This window comes from Colobus angolensis, unplaced genomic scaffold (assembly GCF_000951035.1).
Source record: "Colobus angolensis palliatus isolate OR3802 unplaced genomic scaffold, Cang.pa_1.0 Scaffold196, whole genome shotgun sequence".
NCBI lineage: Eukaryota > Metazoa > Chordata > Mammalia > Primates > Cercopithecidae > Colobus > Colobus angolensis.
This window is the reverse complement of record NW_012115110.1, coordinates 3,220,473-3,236,437: the sequence shown is the minus strand read 5'-3', so window position 1 is coordinate 3,236,437 and position 15,965 is coordinate 3,220,473.

Below are 15,965 nucleotides of genomic sequence, written 5' to 3'. Positions count from 1 at the left end.
TGATTAGTTCTGCCTCAACAGTCTTAATTTCAGTCAACAGGTCACACCCTCCTGGCTGGGAAGGAGAAGTGAGTAGATCAGCAGATCTCACCCCCAAGAGCCTTGTGGGACAATTTCTGGTAGGGCTAGAGTTCATACCTCACTGAGACAGTGGTCCCTGTTTCAGACGATATCTATTTATTTATTTTTATTGATATATAATAATTGTACATATGTATGGGATTGGTGAGATTTTTGAGACATGCATAAAAAGTATAATGATCAAATCAGAGTAATTAGGATATCCATCAACTCAAATGTACTTTTTTTGTGTTGGGATGTTTTAGATGTTTAGAATGTTCAGCAGATTGTATCCTCCTCCTAAATCTCTAATGATTTAAATCAACCAAGCTAACAGACACTTGCTATTTACCTTTTTTCCCCCAAACCAATTACACATGTTGTTAGATTATCCCCTCTTGAAATTAACTTATCTATGTGGTATTCCATACTTCTTCATAGTTTAAAGTAGAGATTAGAAATAGTAACTAGCCAGCCTTTATGACTTGGGCCTCAGTGTATTTTTGTCTTAAATTTTCAAGATGCCAAGATCTTTTCTGAGTCAGTAAATTAGGTAATTTGAAATACCTTTATGCTTTGTGCAACACAAATATTACCTAAATCTGAGGGCTCAATACATTTGGAAAACAACACGTAGTCAGAGAAATCAGGAGTGATGACAGCATTGAGTGGATTCATTGTTTTATTCAATCAATATCATCTTCAATGGAAAAGAACACATTCCATGTTTAAATTTAATGTTCATAATTTTGATGTATGATGCTTCCCTGGCCCTAAAGAAAAAGAATGTGTGCCATTTATAGATGGTGACATCTACATCAGAGTAACTGCTGTTTACAGTGTAGGGTAGCCAGGGAAGTCAGAAGGCAGATTTGCCATGTATTTTCATGCAGGCTAGTATAGAAGTTGTATTAATTACGGACAAAATGATTTTGGTAAATGCATTGCAGATCTACTAATTCATGAGTGATTTCAAGGCCGAGATATTCACTCTTTGTGTGTTTGTGTGTGTGTGTATGTGTGTGTGTGTGTGTGTGTACCCCAGAAGATACTGTCCTATTCCTTCTGTTGCAAAATAATATTGTCACTTACAACCTGGAAGCAAGACTGTAGCAGATGAGTGTGTAAAAGGGCTCAGTGTATGTAACATTGTCTCCAAGAGCCACTGAGACCTCTCTGATAGCCAATTATATTTTATTTATAAACCTGTCACTCTCAGTATCAAAGAAGCCTAATGGGGTGGACCACTTAAGTGCTCACCATGTGTAGGGATTGCAGGCACTACGTATTCATGCCTGCTCCTCCCCATGTTCACATCAGTGAATTCTGTCCAGTTTGCTGCCAGGTCCTGAGAGTGTGCTGGGTCTGCAACATATAAAGGGGGCTTTCCAATTCCTCCTGTGGAGGTGCTGGTGCCTACCGGGCATCTGTGTAGGTTATTCCTACTTTTAGGTTACTCCTAAAGCCTCCCTGGTGTTACATCCAGAAAAACACAAAACAGGGAATCATGGTCACTTTCCCATCTCACTTTTATGTAATTAGAAAATTCCATCTAGAGGCCCGTTCCTCAGTTTTTCTTCACGACTCCAAGTTCTTGGTGTTAATGTTAATCTTTCCACTGACTGTGAAATTCACTCAAAAAGGGATTCCCACAGAAGCATGGGGGGCCACGTCTCTACCACAGCAGAAACTGGACTGTGTAGAGAGGCTGAAACCCATGAAGTATCTTTGTAGGAGCTCATGAGGCCTGTGGAAGGAGGCTGTTTGGGAAGCTGGAAGGAGGCGGCCATGGTGCAAGCAGAGGGCGTCTGTCAGCTATGGACAGCTCGCGACTTGTAGGCCTGCTCAGAGCCTCCAGTGTTGCGAACCCTCCTTCTGCCATCTTTCCTTCCCTTTTATCCCCACCCCTCCATTAAAGACATCTTCAGGGCACCAACTGAGCTGCTGAGGGCAAGCCCTGTGTTTTTAGCCCTGAATGTTACACACCCAGTTCAGGTCACAACACAGATGAGGCTCTGGTAGTGTTTGGTGATGGAGTGAGGCACTTTCAACCTGAAGGTGCCCTGAGGGGAGATGAACCAGGTGAAGCGAGAGGAAGAGAGGTGGGGAGAGATGAAGGGAGAGAGAGGAAGGCTGGGAGAAAGGGAGGAAGACTGAATGAAGACAAGAAGTTCTAAGATGGACACTGGCCTCACATGTGACACTAGGGGCGGGAGGTGATCCTCAGCCCCTGAGCGTGTCATGTTTCACCTGTTCCTTCAATTTCTAGAACACTGAGATTCCAGAGCACATCTGAAGACTGCTAGGAGGCTCTCCAAGAATTAAAGGCAAAGACCAATTAGGGTCAAAAAGTGCAGAAAGCTGGAGGAGGACAAATAGAAGTTTCAGCTGCCCAGTGCCCGGTGACAGCAAGGCCTGGCCACATGGCCTGTGATGGGAGCAGGTGGAACTGGCAGTAGGGTGTTCACTTAGCTCAATAAAGCCCTGACCATTTTAATGAAAAACAAAGGAACTATTTTCGCCACTCTATTTATTTTAAAGATTACATAAATTCCAAGGTGTTTATATAAACTGTACTACCCTAATACAACCCATATAATTTAACTGCAGAATCACTGGTTTGCAAATTATATGGCACATCCCAGAGCCTCAGCAGCACCTCTCACAGTATAATGTGCACACCAATGTGACCATGGCAGGCTCCAATTGGTCCATATCACCCTGGCAACTACTGAGAGTCTGAATTTATAAGAGGCTCCCACAGATGCTGACCTTGAGTGGCTTCTTGGCAGAGAGAGGGCTCTGCAGGTTCCTAGGGTTCCCACCTGGGGTCTAATCCTGATTTCTCCACTTACCAGCTCGTGGTCTTGGACCAAGATACTCAACTCCTCTGAGCGCAGCGTTCTCTGCTTTATGTAAAGTGACTGATCCTGGAGGCTACATCCTGAAGTTTGTGTGAGGGATCCAATGATTTGATACATGCAAAATGTCTTGGACAGTTCTTGGCTCATGGAACAGGTTCACAATGATACCTGTTAGCCTTGTTCTCATTGGATGCTGTTGAAATGCTTCCAGAAGGATTAAGGGGGGACCTGGGGTTCAGAAGGCGGCAAGGCAGCCTCACCAGCAAGCGCTCAGAGAGAGAGAGAGAGAGTCTGAAGACCACAAGCTCCCCAGTGCAGCTCAGCTCTCCTGGGTCCAGGGCATGGGTCTTCGAAATCCTGGGCTTTCTCCCAGGGCAGCGGCTGGCCACATGATCGCATCCTCAATCATTGCTGTCCTGTGTCCGAGTTCCACATAAACTAAGGAATACAATTACACTGAAGCCACAGACAAGTGACTCCTCAATGAGGACATTAAAGCTGCCTTCAAACTGCTGACAGTCCCTTTGGGTCTTCCTGAAGACACTTTCCAAACTGAAGAAGACACCCAAACCTCTTTCATATAACTTCGAGAAGTGTACGGATCTCATCAGAAAGCCATTGATCAATCCTTCATATTCCAGACTAATTTAACAAGTGGCTAAGCTCATTATCTTATAAAGATTTTTATCATAACTCTTGGAGAGTGGTCTTTACTAACCTTGTCCCTAAATTCTGGGAATATGTCTCTTTTTGAAGCATAAACACCAACTGTCCCTGGATATGAGTAACGAAATTTTGAGTAACTATTATGTTTCTATATATTCAAATCATATCTATAAAACTTTCTTGGAAACCTTAATAGCAAGCAAAACCTATATGATGTAACCATTTCCAAGTATTATTTTTATTCATGTTTCCAGGGCACGAGCTTCATGGTGTTAAAGATAGCTGTTTCTAGTGGTGGGAATGAGGGAAGAAAACCTTAAAGATGATCTAATTCACCTTCCCTCTTTCTACTACAGATGAAAAACAGGAACCCAGATAACATAAATGGCTTGTCCAGGGTTACTGGATTTAGGTCTCATTTTAATATATTTTTAAATATGTATGAAAATAATTACCTGAATCGAAATGTGGGAATGAATGTGTCTAGATGAGATTAACTTTCAATAAATAATCTTAACAAGACATCTAATTGTATGAATTAATAATTCTAACCAGGGTAAAAAGAAGCCCGTTCTTTGTATCCAGATAATACGCAACAGATTTGGACCACGCCGCTGCCCCTCATGGTGTGGTTCAGGAACAGGTACTCTACACTTGATAGGAATTTGGTGGGAAATGAGTACAGGAAGTGAAAGAGAGAGTTGCTGGCGATCAACAAGGCCCTCAAGGAGCCAGGTGGGCATCAGGACAGCTTCGACCTCTTCTTCCTCAGCAGCACACTCATTGTTCCATCAGAGTGGTTTCTGAGCATCCCGGGGAAAAAAAAAATGGCTGTGAGGAAAAATGCATGTGCTGCCTATCAGCCACGGCCACTAGGTTTTGGTCTTGAGTTCCAGGCACAGCGATTAAATAATCTGATGACGATGGAGTCACTTCACAGTATCTATCTTTTTTGAGCAAGACTGCCAGCTGTCATTTTTTTTTTTTTTTTTTTTAAGATGGAGTCTTGCTCTGTCACCCAGGCTGGAGTGCAGTGGCATGATTGAGGCTCACTGCAACCTCTGCCTTCCCAGTTCAAGCAACTCTCCCTGCCTCACCCTCCCATGTAGTTGGGATTACAGGCACCTGCCACCATGCCTGGCTAATTTTTGTATGTTTTGGTAAAGATGGGGTTTCACCATGTTGGCCAGACTGGTCTTGAACTCCTGACCTCAAATGGTACACCCGCGCCGGCTTCCCTAAGTGATAAGACTAGAAGCGTGAGCCACTGTGAGCGGCCGCCAGCTGTAATTTTAAAAGAAAAATTGAGTTGGCAGACAGTGCCCCAGTCATCTACAGAAAAGACACCCACTACCCCTGCTCAACCTTCCTGTTCATCCGGAATTAAATGAGCAACTTAGCAACTTTGCCCCCACTCAACAAAAGAATGTCTTTTCAGATAGAATAAAAATCCAGTGGGAGACTTTGACCTATTTTTCATTAGAAACCAGGGAGGAATGGTGTACAGAGAGGGAATGATTTTACTGCTGCCCAAACAAGAACACTCCCCCCAATCTTTCCTCACGCCATTAGTCTAAATATTCAATATACTATGGGATTAGCTGAGAGGAATCAGAAGTTTTACTAATGTCTGGGGATGTTTTACGGTCTGCCACAAATGAGTTCTAGAAGGTTTAATGTATAGATCTGGATAATGAAAAACAATTATAAAGAAAACAGTCAAGCTGAATTTAGGCAACATGAGTAATATACAGTAATAAAATGGAAACAAACTAGGGGTGATAAGAAACTCAAAGAAGTGTCTTGGGAGAAGTCAATATAATTATAAGTGAGAGGACTCAAGGTGAATGCTTTTTGAACATTTGAAATTAGTTCAAGAAAAAGGACATGATGGTATTTTAAGTTTTCAGGGAGCAAATTGTCATTGTTTCCAATGAAGATGAAATTTCACTGAGGTCCCTCCTTGCCCAGCAAGAGGCAAAGGCCCCATTCTGACCCCAAATGTATTCATGTCCTATGCCTGGCATAACAAAGTACCACAAACTGTGTGGTTTAAAAAGGTAGAAATGTATTATCTCACAGGTCTGGAGCCTGAAATCCAATCAAGGTGTCAGAGGGCCTTGTTCCCCGTGAAGATGGAGGGGAGGGTCGTTCCTTGCCTCTTCTTCATTTCTGGCTGTGGCCATTGCTCTCTGATGTTTCCTGACTTGCAGCTGAGTCACTCCACTGTCTGACTTTATCTTCACATCGCCTTCTTACTTCTTTTCTTCACGTCTTCTTAGTGTAAGGGCAACGGTCACATTGGATTAAGCGTTACCCTTAATCCAGTATGACCTCATACTAACTAGTTAAAAAGCCACTGACATTATTTCCAAGCAAGGCCACATTATCAGGTGCTGGGGCTTGGAGCTTCAACATATCTTTTAAGGAGACACAACTCAACTCACAGCACCAAGGAAGAACAGTGCCTCCTCTATAATTTGATCACATGCCTTCCTTTGGGTGTAACTGCTGTTAGCTTCAGTTCCACTTGTTTTTTATTCTTTCCTGGTGATTACTGAGTATCTCTGTACTTAAGAGAGGCCTATTAGAGAAACTTTTCAAGCACACACACACGGCAGCAGACTGGCCACATTTGTAAGAATTTCACCATCCCAGCAGTTCTCAGGGTCCAGGAAGCTCTCTTTGTTAGTGCATAGCTGGGTCACAACTAGGAAATTAGAAATGAGAAGGCTGGGACTGGAGAACTGCACCAGGCTCCAGGTTCCTAGGAGTGTCAACTTCTATTACTAGATTCCCAATGGGCTGTCTGTGTGTGCATGGACGCATGCTGGAGAGAGATGAGCAGATGTATTTAAATAAGGGACTTAAAATCTACCAGCATAGCTGAGCACACAGGGAAATCTGATTTACTGCAAGCTTACTCTTTGAAAATCAGTAATCCAGGGCATAAGTAGTGTGCAAACATTTTTTATTTATCATTTTTCTCTTTTATCTTTCCAAATATTTCCACCCATCTTAACACAAGGCTTTACTAAGTCCCAGTATAGGAAACCTATAAAAAAAACAAGCGCACCGGCTGAAGTGGATGGGATGGGTTCCATTGCACCTCGTTCTTCATGGATTCTCCCCCAGCACTACTCTCATTGCAGCTGCAGCCATGTGCACAGTTTGGTGCAAGCTCAGACTCATCCGAAGTTAATGGAGTATGATGGGATGCTCAGTGTTATGTGTCAGCTTGGTTAGGCTGCGATGCCCAGTTTTACAATCAAACATTTGTCTAGATGCTGATGTAAAGGTATTTTTAAGATGTGACCAAAGGGCAGACCTAAGAGCCTAGGTGGCCAAGTCATGCCAAAAGCCTTAGGAGACATGAATGAGTGAAACATGTCTAAGGACCAGGAAGGATCCTAAGCAAGGAACATGCCCTGTCTCCAGTCTGGATTATCCTGGTGGGCCATAAATGTAATCACAAATATCCCCACATGAGAGAGATCCAGGGAGATTCCACATAAAGGGAGGAAGAGGCACCGTGACCACAGAGGCGGCAAAGACGAGAATGATGTGGCCATAAGCCAAGGGTTGCCAGCAGCCACCACAAACTGAAAAAGGCAAGGGACAGATTCTCCTCTTGAGCTTATGGAATGGGCACAGCCCTGCTGATACCTTGATTTTGGGCTACTGGCCTCCAGATATGTGTGAGAATAAATCTCTGTCATTTTAGACAATGCAATCTGTGGTGATTTCTTCTAGAAGACGCAAGAAACTCACAAAGAGAATGAGAATGACATGACAGGGCCCACAGAGAGATGGGCAGGCACACGCGTCTCCTCCAAGGTATCCTGCCATGGTTAGAGCCACCCACAGCGGGCAGCCACTCCCCTCGCCACTGCTCCCTCCTTGCTATGTGGCTGCCCCTTAGATGTAGGGTCTAAACCTGGGCATTGTGTGGGTAGCTGCAGGCCCTGGGGTCGAGGCAGCTTCCACCCAGCCTCCATCACACTGGACAGGCAATGCAGACATCTGTCCGGGTCCCTCTGCCAGCTGAGAAAGCACATGATAAGGGAAGCATTTCCTTATTTGTCAACAGGGCTGTGGTGGGTTTGACACGGCTGCCAGCTCTGCCAGCTCCCGTAGTGTTCCTGTTCTCCTGAGGTGTGAGGCCCGGAGCAGTCTGGCTGGCATCACCCTGGTGTCCCACAGCCGAGTGCCAGTGCTTAGAGTTGCGTTTTCACAAAAGCTCACAACTGTCCTAAAAGAAGAGCTTGGGGAAAGAAAAGCTGACCAAGGCAAAGCCAGGAAGAGTCATCCAACACCCTGTCTCTCCATGATTTATGAACACAACAAACCAGAAAAACTGGGGTATTTCCTGGGGGTTGAAAGATACTATACCCAGCCTAGAATCTGTCCCTAGACTGGGCTTAGAGACTGCAACATCCCCTCTTCCCTGTGACCATGGCTGACGGGGCCAGGACATGGGAGGAGGCCAGTAGTGGTGGCGACTGCTCAGGGGTGAGGATGACAGGGTGAGGGACAAGGTGCCAGGCAGCACAGAGCAGAGAATGCCCCCGGGCCAGGACTGTTGGAGTCTCATTGCGTTGAGAACTCCCAAATGTCCTATGATTATGAAGAAATGGAAAAAAGATGCACTGAATTAAGAGAACATACAAAAGAGAGGCAAACACAATAGCCGCTCATTCCACTCACCTGGATTCCAGTTCCCACCTTCTGTGGTCTGGGGGTTTTGTGCTGCCGGCCAAGAGCAGGTGGCATTTCTGCATCCCAGGTGTATCACCTGCTCAGAGCTGGCAGAAGGTCCAGTTCTACCTGCAGCCTTTTGAGGCTCTACCCTCCCCATTCCTGACATCCTAGAAGACCCCAGGGGCAATGGTCCAGTTGAAACGGTTCTTCCTGGCCTTGAGGCCTTCCAGAGTGGTACAGGAGACCGGAAGCGTCTCTCTCCATTCAGAAAGGAATCTCTCGGAGTGCAGCAGCAGAGCTCCAGTGTGGAAAACGATGCCATCCGCCATCCACATACGCCTGGCGCACCTCACTTATCGCGCATTCAGAGCTTGGTAAGTGTGTGATGATCTTTCACAGTGGGGCCACCTCCTAGCTCGCAATCACTCCTTGTCTATCTATTTATTTTTAAAATTAATCTCTTAATTCACTTCGTGTTTGTTTTGTCTTTATGTTCTTTTGTATTCCCATCCGTTGAATTGTCTTATCCTTAACTCCTGTGAATACCTCAGGATGCTTATTTGCGAAGGCTGCTGCTCTACCCATGAGAGTGCATGACTCAAAAGCCACACCAGGTGGCCAAGAACAGTCATACTTTTCCAGGAAGGGGCACTACACCCCACTTGGAAATCTAGGCTTTTGCTCTCCTCATGGAGCAGGTGTAGTGAATTTCATTGACATACAAAATTATCTTTTTGTTTCAGAATTAGACTCCCAGACAATATCCCCCAGAGGGTTACAGAACTGCAGCCTGAAGTAACATAGGGGATATTGGATTCATTACATTAGCTGTGTTCATCTAAATTTACATAATAATTTAGGAGCCTTGAAGACCCATCCAGGGTCGACTGACTTTGAACTGTATTTCCATATTAGCAAGGTACCTAAAGAAAACCACCTCTGTGTTGAAAGATATTTGTAGGACCTAGGCCTTAAGGCAACTTCTCTAGTTTCTATTTGGCATGGACTTGGACTGTTCATTTTGCTTCCTCTGAAAGAAAACTGATAGTCATGGTTCCCAATTACTTCCCAAGTACAAGACACCAACAGACTTCATTTTCCTGGGGCTTATGGTGAAGCCAGCTGTGCTGGGAGGCTTCCAAGACGCGGTCAGGTCTGGGGGAGGGTTTCAGGTTGATGGCACCCCTGGGTGGGTTAAGGGGTTAGTGGGTGGTATTCAGGCTCCACATCTGCCGTGCCCTACGGACTCCTTCTTTCCCACCTATTTTTAGACTTGAACATGTATCTGCTTAGTGGCAGATGTGCCAAAAACCTTTCACAATTACCTACATAAAAATGGAATGGTCTCATTTCTAACCAGTGTCAGAGGTAACTCATCTCACAGGCTCATTCTTTTCCCGTCGACTCACAAACTACAGGCTCAAAGTAGAGTAATGCATTTTCTTCAGCTCCATCAGTGCTAGACGTTGCTATTTTATCATTCTCTAAACTCTAAGTTACTTTTTTTTTCTCTGAGCAGGGGTGAAAGTTTATTAAAAAGATTTAGAGACGTGATGGAAGGAAGGAAAGTACACTTGGAAGAGGCCAAGTGGCTGCCGTGAGAGACTAAGTGCATCTCTAATTTACTTTTAAAGCAAATGAAAAACAATCTAAAGAGGGAAAAATGCTGGATTTGGTTTTGGAAAGTAACTGCAGTCTGCCATGGTCTGAGCACCTCAATGGTCAATAACAACAAACAGAAAACCACTTAGAACCGCTGTCTTCAGGCCTCTGTGGCCACTGGTAGGCAAAGCAAATTAAGCTTCACGCTTATTAGAAAGCCAAAGGCTGTTTAAAATCCCACAGGGTCTTCCTGTGTTCCTGGAATGTTTGCTCCTCAGTGCCTTTGCTCACACTGGCCTGGCTGTCTGGAATCCCATTTTCTCTCCTGTTTAAGCCACACACATCACTCAAGATCCAGTTCAAAAGATGTCTTCTCGAGGAAACCATCTCCGGCATGAGCGCTTCTCTGCCCTGTGCCCAGACACCTCTGCTTGGAGCATCACAGAGCTCCAGATAGCTTGATTCATTACTGGGATCCTGTTTCATGGCTTCCATAAAGGAGCTATGAGAATTTCAGAGTTTCCCCTGTGCTTTTTTTTTTTAAGTTCAATAATAAATGACGTCATTACTATTATAAGATTCACTTATCATATCTGTTTCCTGCATTGCAGTACGACTTGTTAAAGGTGGAGAATTGCCTTATTCATCTTTTAACTTTTTATTGTTCTCCTCCTACCGAATACTCATCCTTAGATAAAATAAGTAGTCTTTTTACTTGGTTTACTTGGTTTAGCCTTTCTTAAATCATATTATTCACTGTTTTGTCTTTAATACAGAGTATTATTTCCTGCCCTCTGTGGTAGATGGAATAATCCCCCCCACCATGAAGATGTCCATGCTCTAATCCCTGGCAGCTGTGAGCATGTCACCTTGTGTGCAAAAGGGATTTTGTAGGTGGGATTAAGGTTACGGCCTCGAGATGGGGAGATTATCCTGAATTGTTCAGATGGGCTCAATCTAGTTACATGAGTCCAACTTTTCCTGGTTCTGGTCAGAGGTAGATATGATGACACATGAAAGTCAGAGAGATACGCTATGAGAAGAACTCAGCCATCAACACTGATTGTGAAGGTGGCAGAGGCGACCAGGAACCATGGAATGCAGAAGCCTCTAGGAGCTAGAAATGGCAAGGACTACATTCTCCCTGTGTTCCTTTCCTAGGGAGCATCCCAACCACTTACCACAAACATGGCAGCTGAAAGCAACGGAAATTAATCTTCTTACAGTTCTGGAGGCCAGAAGCCCACAGTCAAGGTGACAGCAGGGCCCTCCTCTCTTAACACACTCTATGGGATGGTCCTTTCTTGGCTCTTCTGGCTTTTGGTGGTTGCTGGCGATTCTTGATGCTCCTAGACTCGTAGACGCATCTCTCTAACCTCTGGCTTCCTTGTCCCGTGACCTTCTCCCTGAGTCTATCTGCATCTGTTTCTCTGTTGTATCTTCTTATAAGGACATCAGTCATTGAATTATGGCTCACTCTAATCCACGGTGGCTGCATCTCAACTTCTCTAATGACATCTGAGATTCCAGGTTGACATAAATTTGGAAGGGGCATGATTCAATCTAGTGCACTCCCTAAGAGCCTCTGGAAGAAACACAGCGCTGCCAGAGCCTTCACTTCAGCCCAATAAGACCCACTTCCGACTTCGTTTCTCTGGAACTGTAAAATAGCGGATTTGCGTTGTTTAAGCCACCCAATTTGTGATAATTGTCACAGCAACCATAGGAAATTGCCTGCCACCAAGGCTGGGGTCACCAATTTTGTCTTATTATGAACCGCAAACTTTACAGGTATCTGGTGCTGTGTTCATTCCCAAGGATGACATATTCATAAACATGTCAGGGGAACACAGTTCACTGCCAATGACCTCCTTACTACATTCCAACAAAGGGCACTGAGAGGTTTTGTAAAGTTTCCACTGGTGTTAAAATAGAAAGGACCGTTTTGTTATCATAAGATGCATTGCTTTGAGGCCTGGCTATACCTTCACCATCCTTGGAACTTCTTGCATTTGATACCTTGAGTTGCTCAACTCTGGTTTCCACACATGTGTTTTCTTGCAATTCTTCATTAAAACTCACCAAGTGGAGGTAAACAGAGTGGCAGAAAATAGAGGCTTTTTTTCTATTTTTATAGCCAAATCTGAGAAATGTTGACAATAGCAAAAGCATCTTTCTGATTTCACACTCAAACCATTATAAATAACAGACTAGGGTAGCAGAGTGGCTTACTTGCCCTTAAACCATCACTTTCCAGGAACAGACATGCATTAGACACAGGTTTCAAAGCAAGGCTCACTCCCTGATGGGCGCTGCTGTGAAGAGGACATGCTCCTGCCCCGTCTCCCCCATGAAGGCCGTTCCTGTGTCTCAGTTCAAGCGGGGACTGGAAGATCCAGCAAACAAGGCACAACTGCAGGATGAGAGTGCAGGGGCCCCGGAATCTGGTGAAATTCTGATTTAAGGGACGCAGTTCTGCAGTAATGGTTGTGCTATTCCCATGGCCCCTGTCCCAGTCATTGCCTGAGAACCCACAGAACTGGGTTCCTTAGAACATGGGCAAGCACTATAAATCAGCCTGTTTGTCTAACCTTGTGTCAAAACAATTGATGAGTTGTTTTTCTTTTCTCTCTCTCTTTTTTTTTTTGGGGATGGCTAGGCCGGAGTGCAATGGGGCTATCTCAGCTCACTGGAACCTCCGCCTCCCGGGTTCAAGCGATTCTCCTGCCTCAGCCTTCAGAGTAGCTGGGATTACAAGCATGTGTCACCATGCCCAGCTAATTTTTGTATTTTTTGGTAGATACAGGGTTTCACCACGTTGGCCAGGCTGACCTCAGGGGATCCACTTGCCTCTGTCTCCCAAAGTGCTGGGATTACAGACACGAGTCACTGCTCCTGACCCAATTGATGAGTCTTTATCATTCATTCCTCAATTTAGAATGTTTATTTCAGATTATTTTCCTGAACTTTGAGGATTATCATATAGAATTATAATACATCTTTTCCGTATAAAGGGTTTACACTTAAAACACAGTATCTCTCGCTAAAGGATCAGGGGAAATAAACTATGAAGAATATGGAAAGCATTATGCTATAAGGAGCTAAGTGCAATGTGGTTTCAGAATTTCTGACTTGACTCTATACATTTATATTTATTTATGCCTATATATAAAAAGACGACAGCATAGCCATAAATATTTTCTAACATAAGTCAAGAAAATGGCATTGAATAAATTCCACATTTCTGTGTATCTGTTCAGGTTAAAAGAATTTCTATATTAAGCCATGCAGATGAAATCAGAACTATTTCAAATTAGCAAATGCAAGCAGTGGATAAATTTCATCCTTGACATGGTCTCTTGAGGGACATCTAGGCATTTTAATATCAAATGAGGAGCAAGATATTCTCTACAGTAAGCCCAATTTGCCTTTGCATTCCTACCAAAGCATGTAATAATATTCATTCATCAGCGGTTTGGTTTGTGTTCTTGTGTAGAAAAGAAATGAGATAAATAATAGGAACTCTCTTGGCCACTGGAGCACGATTCATTCGGTGTCACCGTGGATGTCACTGTCTGTTTCAGGGAGCCTATTCCATAAGCCCACAGGATTCCTAACCGCTGAGAGAACGAGATGATCATTGTCTTCACTGCAGCACCCAGACCATCCGTGTCCTGGAAGTAGTACTGGGACGGAGCTTTTTCTGAGGCAAGAGCAGTTACAAAAATAAACTCCCATGTCAGCTGTAATGTACATTAGCACCAGTATCTTGAGGCTGTGAGTTGAGAATCAAGTGACAAGAGTCAGTACCCTAATCTGGTGAGCATGCTGGAGGATTGTCAGGTTTCCCTCTGGGTAAGACTCACATGGAGCCAGCTGACTTCTCTGATGAGAGCTCGCCGATCTTCCACTACCAGTGAGGCTGCATTACTGGGAATGACACGGTGGAGACGTCAGCCGTGCCCTGTGTTGAAACTCTCAGGGATCTCAAATAGAGGGTCTAGGCAGTTGGCTCAGAGCCCTGAGAGCTGATTGGACCAGGGGTTTGGCCACACGTTACAGTGGCCACAGCTGGACCGGAGGGCTGCAGACCGGCTTCTAGTGTCTTCTGTCTTTTACATGTGCCATTGACAAGTCCTGGGGGGTCTTGTTTCTCCTCCCTAGAAGAAAGGTAACATTACTTTCTGTAACTATTTGACAAGGTCTGAGGAACAATCGCAGGAAAATACATTGACAGCTGTATATTTCTCTGTCAATGTGACATAAAATATTCCTAGCATAACATTGTATTTCAGAAACTTATTTTTTCCTCCTCTAAGTCAGAATCTGCAATCCCCACTCCTCAGGTGGGAGACTCAGGCCACAGAAAAACTGATCACCTGGCTCCTTATCCCAGAGCAAGGTGCTGTAAAAGGAAGTACCATCACCCTCCTTCCTCATTTCCAACAGTGCAGGGGGCACGGGTGAGAGGTGGCTGCGGTCAGAGTTTCAACCCAGGACAGGCCAACTTTACGTCTACTTTTTTGACTCCCCAGGATACCTCCAATTATTTTAAAAGATATACTAAATTATCAGATGTATGTTTATCCAAAAATCGATTTTGATTTGCTTTTGAGGAAGGTTGGCAGGTTATGCTAAAAGTGTATCCATTAGGCCAGCTCCTCAAAGAAAAAAAAAAAAGACAGGTCTTTAAAATAACAATCGCTGATATTAATCGCAGGTCTTGTCTCAAGAGACTCACAGCAAGATGCAGGAATTGATTTTATCGATCTGCATAAAAACCCCAGGGAAGGAGGGAGGAAAGCAGGTGCAACCTTTATTTTCTCACTGAAAGACAAGGCAATTAAGGCTGGGAACCAGCGTCGGGGAGCTGCCAGGGTAGGGGCCTGCGGGTCTGACTCTGGGGGTTCATCCATGAAGGTCCCCTCTGTGGTGTGAGGGCTCTCATGACAGTGTTGCATGAATATTCATGGATGCAGCCATTTACCATGGGAGCCAGCTTTATCCCATTTGGACCATCACCGTCAACTGCAGCCAGGCTTTTAAATTCACCTTTAACATGTTCAGCCCTTTGATTCCTTTCCTTTTAAGATAACACTCTTTATAAAAGAGCCGTCATGTTTAAATAATTTGTCGATGAGAATGTGAAGTTGAAAGGCTCTGAATTTACGCTCACACAGTGGAAGGCATCTGTTCTCTGGAAAACAAAGGGCCATAAATATCAATATTAGACAAGAATTCCAGGCTCCCTTCCCCCTACTGGCGCATTTCAGACTTAATCATCAGCAAGACCGAGCTCTGCTCATTAGTTCTACCCATGGGATAAGGCTGTTTTATTATTGTCAAGACTTCGGTCTCTAATTATTTACAGAACATTTAGTCGAGGGCAGAGAGACCATGGAAAAGACTCCTGACCTTCAGGACCTTGGTGAAGGCAACCTCCAGGCTAGCAGGGGGAACCCGGGATGGAGTTGCACACAGGAAATTATGGTGGTTTTTCTGTGAAACCACAGCACAGCATCAGCTGGAAAGATCCCCCAAACATGACAGAGGGGAGATACTGGGATATAAATCCCATGATTTTAGTGCTCTACTCTAATGTTTCATAATGACTGTTTCTCAATGTTACCTATACTATTTTGACAAGTACCTATTTAAGGACACAAAGAAGATGGATATTTTAAGGTGTGGGAGCTAATGTGTGTCAGACTCCATTATTTGCAGTGAAATAGATAGATTCTCTCTGTGTGGGAGGATATGGGGCACAAGAGACAGAGTCAGTTTCTCTGCGCCCCAAAGGTATTTCCAAGTTAAAACCTAGATGCCTGTGAGAGGATAGAGCAAGGAACATCGTATTGGATGTTCCAGCCAGAGGAATGACTGACTGCCTGTGAAGGGGAGGGACCATCAGTGTGTCCTCATGAGCCAGGATGGAGGCAGGCTCTCTGTGAAAGACTAATTCACAGCAAATGAGGACTCAGGAGGACAGGGCTCTTTAGAAGAAGCCTAGACTCTGAAATCCTTGCTGTGGAACATCGGGGGCTGGCTTATTACTCAGCTGTGATTACATGT